The 7372-nt window shown below is 46.2% G+C and overlaps 1 pseudogene; it reads left to right on the forward strand.

Moving 5' to 3' along the window:
* The first annotated feature begins 3182 nt into the window (after positions 1-3182).
* On the forward strand, positions 3183-3515 carry LOC147350119 (mitochondrial glutamate carrier 1 pseudogene; annotated as a pseudogene).
* Positions 3516-7372: the final 3857 nt, after the last annotated feature.

Genomic DNA, 7372 nt, shown 5'->3' on the forward strand with positions numbered 1-7372 from the left:
TTTCTTGGGCTCCAAAATCACTGTGGATGGTGAAATTAAAAGACACCTGCTCCTTAGAAGAAAAGCTATGACAAGCCTAGACAGAATATTTAAAAGCAGAAACATCATTTTGCTGACAAAGGTTCATGTAGTCAAAGCTGTGGTTTTTCCAGTTGTCATGTACAGATATGAGAGTTGGACCATAAAGAAAGCTGAGCGCCAAAGAATTGGTGCTTTTGAACTGTGGTGGTGCTGGAGAAGACCCTTGAGAATTTTTAGGCAGAGAGGAGATCAAACCAGTCAGTCTTAAAGGAAATTAACCCTGAATACTAATAGGAAGGACTGATGCTGAAGTTCCAATATTTTAGCCACCTGATGTGAAGTGCTGACTCATTGGAAAAGACCCTGATGCTGGAAAAGATCAAAGGGAGGAGAAGGGGACAACAGAGAATGAGATGGTTGGATGGCATCATTGACTCAATGGACATGAGTTTGAGCAAACCCTGGGAGATAGTGAAGGACAGGGAAGCCTCGCACACTGCAGTCCACAGGATCACAAAGAATCAGACACGATTTAGTGACTGAGCAAAACGTGGCTACTGAGCACTTGGAGTGTGGCCAGTGAGAATAAGGAATTAAATTTAAAATTTTAGTTAACAAATTCGAATTTAAATAGCCAACGTGACTCGTGGCTACTAAATTGCATAGTGAACACACACTGCCCCTTGGATAGTCCCGGGGAAGACTGAGAATCAGTTGCCCATTGCGGTTATCCACTCATCAATGTATCTTCCTTTCTTGCTTCATGTCCTCATTCCTCCCTGGAATTACCTCCTGTGGTGGTCGGTTTCATGTGTCGGCTTGCTTGGGCTAAAGGATGCCCAAAGCAAGTACAACATTGTTTACTTGCTGGTAAAACATTATTCCTGGGGTGTTTCTGGAAGAATGCATGTGTACATGCATGCTGTCTCTTCAGTCCTGTCTGACTCTTTGCAACCCTATGAACATAGCTCACCAGGCTCCTCTGTCCATGGGATTTTCCAGGTAAGAATACTGGAATGGGTTGCCATGCCCTCCTCCAGGGGATCTTCTGACTCAGGGATTGAACCCATGTCTCTTATGTCTCCTACATTGGCAGGCAGATTCTTTTCCACTAGCGCCACAAAGAGGTGAGCATTTGAATTCATAGACTAAGTAATGAAGATCACTTACACCAATGCAAGTGGGCATCATTGGATCTGTTGAGGCCTGATTAGAACCAAGTGGTGGAGGAAGGGCGAGTTTGCTTGCTGCTAGTAAGCTCTACTAGCAGCTCAGACAGTAAAGCATCAGAGACCTGGGTTTTTGATCCCTGGGTCTGGAAGATCCCCTGGAGAATGAAATGGCAACCCATTCCAGTCCTCCTGCCTGCAGGATTCCATGTACAAAGGAGCCTCGAGGGCTACAATCCATGGGGTCACAAAGAGTCAGACACGACTGAGTGCCTGACATACACAGGGCATCTAGCTTCTTCTGCCCTAAGGTCTGTGCTGCATTCTTGGCACTTTAGACTCGACCTGGGGTTTACACCACTGGCCCCTCTAGTTCTGGTTTAGATTGGAACTACACCACCTGCTTTCCCAGGCATACAGCTTACACGTGGCAGACCATCAGATTTTTCAGTCTCCATGATCATTTGAGCTAATCCTAATACAAAATATATCTTTCTGCTGCTGCTACTGCTAAGTCGCTTCAGTTGTCTCCAACTCTGTGCGACCCCAGAGACGGCAGTCCACCAGGCTCCACCATCCCTGGGATTCTCCAGGCAAGAACACTGGAGTGGGTTGCCATTTCCTTCTCCAATGCATGAAAGTGAAAAGTGAAAGTGAAGTCGCTCAGTCGTGTCCGACTCCTAGTGACCCCATGGACTGCAGCCTACCAGGCTCCTCTGTCCATGGGATTTTCCAGGCAAGAGTACTGGAGTGGGTTACCATTGCCTTCTCCAATATATCTTTCTATACATGTTTTTATTTTTTAAATTTCTCTAGAGCAGCCCGCCCATTTCCCCCAGAAATGTTTGGCTTAGAGCTTCTTTTCTCAGGGATTGTTCTGAGGGGACCCCAACCTAAGAAGCATTTGAACTCTACCTCTCCAAGTCCCATTCTGTCTCTCTGCTCATGTCCCTGAATTTCTTCATGTGCTTCTGCCTCTGTGTTCCTGCAGCCCAGTGGGTCTACCTGTGTCAGGGTGTGGGTGTGGGGCTTTCCCCAGGCACAGCACAGGTGTAAATACAGGGCTGTGATGAGCGGAAGCCAGCTTCAGGTATTTGCTTACATTCTCAAGGGCCCCCTTCTGAGACTCTGCCATGTACTACAGAGGAAATACAAAAGAAACACTTTTCTCTACTCCTCCAGACTTTTGTTTTATTACTGTAGAAATCAAATCACCTATGTGTGCTCTGGGGCTTTTGTCATAGGTTAGATTCATCTCTTATAGGGAAATATAAAGAAAAGATGAAATAGAAATGGCTATTTCATATTCAAAGAGGTTTTTCAAAAGACTAAACCAATCTGCTTATGGTTGCTGGGGGCAAGGAAAGGGGGAAGGGATAGTTAGTGTGGGATCGACAGGTACACACTGCTACATTTAAAATGGATAACCAACCTACTGTATAGCACAGGGAACTCTGCTCAATGTCATGTGGCAGCCTGGATGGGAGGGGAGCATGGATACATGTATACATATGGCTGAGTCCCTTCAATATCCACCTGAAACTATCACAACATTGTTAATGGGCTATATTCCAATAAAATATAAAGTTAAAAGCATGAAATAAAATGAAAAAAAAAAAAGGAAAAAACCCCAAACAACAAATAAAACAGTCTAATTATGAAGAAGGACATATTGCCTTGTTTGTCCCTTTCTCGGCTCTCTGCTTGCTTAAGACTGATGTTTGCTGTAGGGAAGGCAAGGGCGCAGGTGCGGGAGTCTTGAGCTTTGAACACATTTGATGTTCCCTCCCCACATGCCTCCTGGTGCCCATCCAATCTCATTGTGCAAGGGATCTTGCTCTGTCTTACTTCTTGGTCTGCTGGGCATTTGTATTAATTCACAGCAGATTTACTGAGAGTGAGAATTCCTAAGCCAAAGTTTATGGCAGCATTCCTGTAACCATGCAGGATGATGAGGGGGAAGGTAGGGGAGAGGAGGACTCCTGAATTATTATGCTGGGCAGGCCAGCATCTGGGGAGAAGTCGCCTTTCTACGAGTCCTTCCTGGCCGGCTATGTGGCTGGGAGCGCGGCTGCTGTGGCTGTCAACCCCTGTGATGTGGTTAAGACCCGGCTCCAGTCACTGCAGCGTGGCATCAACGAGGACACCTACTCGGGATTCCTGGACTGTGCCAGGAAGATCCTGCGGAATGAGGGCCCCTCCGCCTTCCTGAAGGGCGCTTACTGCCGCGCCCTGGTCATTGCCCCGCTGTTCGGCATCGCTCAAGTGGTCTACTTCCTGGGCCTCGCTGAGACCCTGCTGGGGCTGCCGCTTGTCCAGCCCTGATCCCAGGCAGCCGCTCCTCGCCCTCCAGTTGAGCGGGACCAGAGCGGGGCCCGAGGCAGGCAGCCTCACCGGGGACAGCACGAGAGTCTCTCCACGGACGGGTGGGGATGGGGAGAGGAGGAGTGCAGGGTGCACAGGGTGTGCACACGTGCGCCTGGTGGGGCCCTGCCTACACAACCCTCGGGATCAATGTCTTACTTAGAAACGGCAGAAATCATTACATTCCTGGAGCCAGCCCTGCCCACCTTTGCCCCAGTCTGAACAACCCCCAGGGATAGAGCTGGTCTCTGGACTGGGGGCCCCCAGCCTGGGTTGGGCAAGCTGGACCCTCCCCTCCAGTCTACCAGCTCCTGTCCCACACAAGCCTATTTATTAACTTGCCGAGCACAAGCGGTTCTGTCCACCCCTCCGTCTGTCCGTCTAGCCTCCCCCGCGGCTATTCTTTTGCCTTGGCCAGCCTTGCAGGAGGATCGGGCTCTCCTGCCCCCCAGATTGAGCCAGGAATCCTAGACTGGGGGTGGCCCTGAGTGCTGACTCCCAGGACAGGTCACCCGCCCCCACTGTGGGACCCAGCCCATGCGAGGTTTGTGCATGTGTGTGTGAATGTTGGGGGCGGGTGGCAGCCGCCCTCTGCTGTCCTGGCCCCTCACGGGTAGGGCTGTCGGGGGCTCCAGCCGTCCCCATGTGGCCAGGAAGTATGTGTGTGTGCAGAGCGTGTGAGCGTGTGGGTTTGTGCCCTTGACTCCGCAGTGACCGGGTCCAGGGATCCATCTTTCCGCCCGGCCCTACTTCTGAGGCCACGCCCCCTCGAGGTCCGGGAGGGCCAGAGGGGAGGGCAGGCATGAGGACCAGTATGGAGCCCGGGAGCATCTTCTCCTGGGGGACACCAGGAGCTGCCCCTCCAGTCTTCCCCAGGCCTAGCCTGCCCTCCGGGCCTCTGGGTAAGGCCCCTGACCACACTTAGTAAAGCTCCGCCCTTCCCCACCCTTGATGTTGTCAACTGAGGCAGCTCTGTCCTGACCTGCCCCACCCCCAGCCAATGTTTGATATTTGACTAACCAAAAAAAGTACTTTGGGATTTCCTTGTGGTTGAGAATCCGCCTGCCGGTGCAGGGTACACGGGTTTGATCCCTGCATTGTGATCTGGGAGGTTTCTACGTGCCATGTGGCAACTACTGACGCCCTTGTGCTCTAGATAGTACATGCTCCGCAGCAAGAGGGGCCACCATAATGAGAGGCCCATGCATGCAACTAGAGAGTAGCCTCTGCTCGCCCCAACTGGAGAAGACCTTAGCACATCAAAAATAAATAAACATATAAATTAAATAAAAAGAAAAGTACTTTGCTTTCAGGAAGCAATATATTGCTTGTTACTCTAAGACACATTAAAATAAGCATAAAGCAGGTTCCTCTTAAATATGTTTGAGATTTCCTGTTATCTTTTCATAGTTTTTTCCCCATTACTTTTGTTCCTTATATACTCTAATCCCAGAATTGGCAAGGAGAAAGCATTATGAGCAATAGTGTGGCATTATCCCCAGGTGACATAATTGTATGTGTAGAAAATCCTAAAGAACATACAAACTGTTAGAATTCACATGAACTTAGCAAGCCTTTTAAATTATATTTCTTTTAAAATAATATGTATATATTTTTGGGTATAATTGCCATACAACATTATATTAGTTTCAGGAATACAATATAGTGTTGTGATCGATTACATTTCTATACATCAACAACAAACAAGCAAATTAAAGAAGACTTTATAAACGTAAAGTCATGGACTAGAAAACTCAATATTATTAAGACATCAACTATCCCAAATTTATTCTTAAAGTAATGCAACACCATTCCAAGTGCAAGTAAAATTTTTTGTGTGTGTACACAACTGGACCAGCTGATTACAAAATTTATTTGGAAATGCAAAATGCCAAGAACACACAAGGCAATCTTGAGGAAGATTAATAGCTGTAGTATTGAATGCAAGAAGAGACCAACAGACCAACAGAAGAGAAGTGAGCACACAAACGGGCCATGGTGTACACTTTTATCTAATTTATGACAAATTCAACACTGCAGTGCAGCCAAAAAGAATGGTCAATTGGGTAGTGACATGGAAAAGAAGCGTACACTACCCCTATCTCACAGCATACAATAAGTAAATTGCAGGTGCTTTGTAGACCTGAGCATGAAAGGCAAACCAATAAAGCTTTTAAAGGCAAAACAAATAAGTTACATTTTCCTGAGCTTGACATTAGCAAACATTTCTTTGAAAAAAGCACTCACCATCAAGTAAAAACTGATACATTAGACCACATATTAAAATCAAACACTTCTGTTTATGAAAGCAATCATTGAAAGGTGAAATATTTAATCCATGAGTGGGAAAAAAATTTGCAGTACACATATTCAGAATGTGTGCATTCAGAAAGAATGCAGCAAACAATAAAGAAAAATAGGGACAACCAGTGGAAAAGTGGGTGAGAGACATCACAAAAGAGGGAATCTGAATGGCCAATAAGCATATGAAACTGCTCAATCTCATTAGTCACAGGAGTTAAAATAAAATGAGATGCTCCAGCACACCTATCAGGATAGCTAAAGTGAACAAAGAATGGAAATACCAAATGTTGGCTTCTTGTGTGGATTGTTGAAAGTTTATAGACTATTTCAGTTACCTGCAAGATGTCATCTTTTGTCGGGGTTAGTGAGTTAGGCAGTGCTAACGGAGGCTTTTTATTTGTTTTAACAGATGAAAACGGGACTGTATTGGTTGCTAGAGTTCACACCCTCTATCACATGTCCGTTGAGTCAGTGATTACAACGAACTGAAGAATTCTTCAAGAGATGGGAATACCAGACCACCTTACCTGCCTCCTGAGAAATCTGTAGGCAGGTCAAGAAGCAACAGTTTGAACTGGACATGGAACAACAGACTGGTTCCAAATTGGGAAAGGAGTACATCAAAACTGTATACTGTCACCCTGCTTATTTAACATATATGCAGAGTACGTCATGTGAAATGCCAGGCTGAATGAAATACAAACTGGAATCAAGATTGCTGGGAGAATTATCAATAACCTCAGATATGCAGATGACACCACTCTTATGGCTGAAAGCAAAGAACTAAAGAGCTTCTTGATGAAAGTGAAAGAGGAGAGTGAAAAAGTTGGCTTAAAACTTAACATTCAGAAAACTAAGATCATGGCATCCGGTCCCATCACTTCATGGCAAATAGATGGGGAAACAGTGGAAACAGTGAGAGACTATTTTTGGGTGCTCCAAAATCACTGTAGATGGTGACTGCAGTCATGAAATTAAAAGACGCTTGCTCCTTGCAAGAAAAGTTATGGCCAACCTAGACAGCATGTTAAAAAAGCAGAGACATTACTTTGCCAGAAAAGGTCCGTCTAGTCAAAGCTATGGTTTTTCCAGTAGTCATATATGGATGTGAGAGTTGGACTATAAAGAAAGCTGAGCGCCAAAGAATTGATGCTTTTGAACTGTGGTGTTGGAGAAGACTCTAGAGAGTTCCTTGGACAGCAAGGAGATCCAACCAGTCCATCCTAAAGGAAATTAGTCCTGAATATTCATTGGAAGAACTGATGTTGAAGCTGAAACTCCAATACTTTGGCCACCTGATGCAAAAAATTGGCTTATTGGAAAAGACCCTGATTCTGGGAAAGATTGAAGGCAGGAGGAGAAGGGGACAACAGAGGATGAGATGGTTGGATGGCATCACTGACTCGATGGATATGAATTTGAGAAAGCTCAGGGAGTTGGTGATGGACAGGGAAGCCTGGCATGTTGCAGTCCATGGGATTGCAAACAGTTGGACACGACTGAGTGACTGAACT

The sequence above is a fragment of the Bos grunniens genome, chromosome 20, assembly GCF_055505025.1.
Source record: "Bos grunniens cultivar Pamir isolate PY7600 chromosome 20, Bosgru_T2T1.0, whole genome shotgun sequence".
Lineage (NCBI taxonomy): Eukaryota > Metazoa > Chordata > Mammalia > Artiodactyla > Bovidae > Bos > Bos grunniens.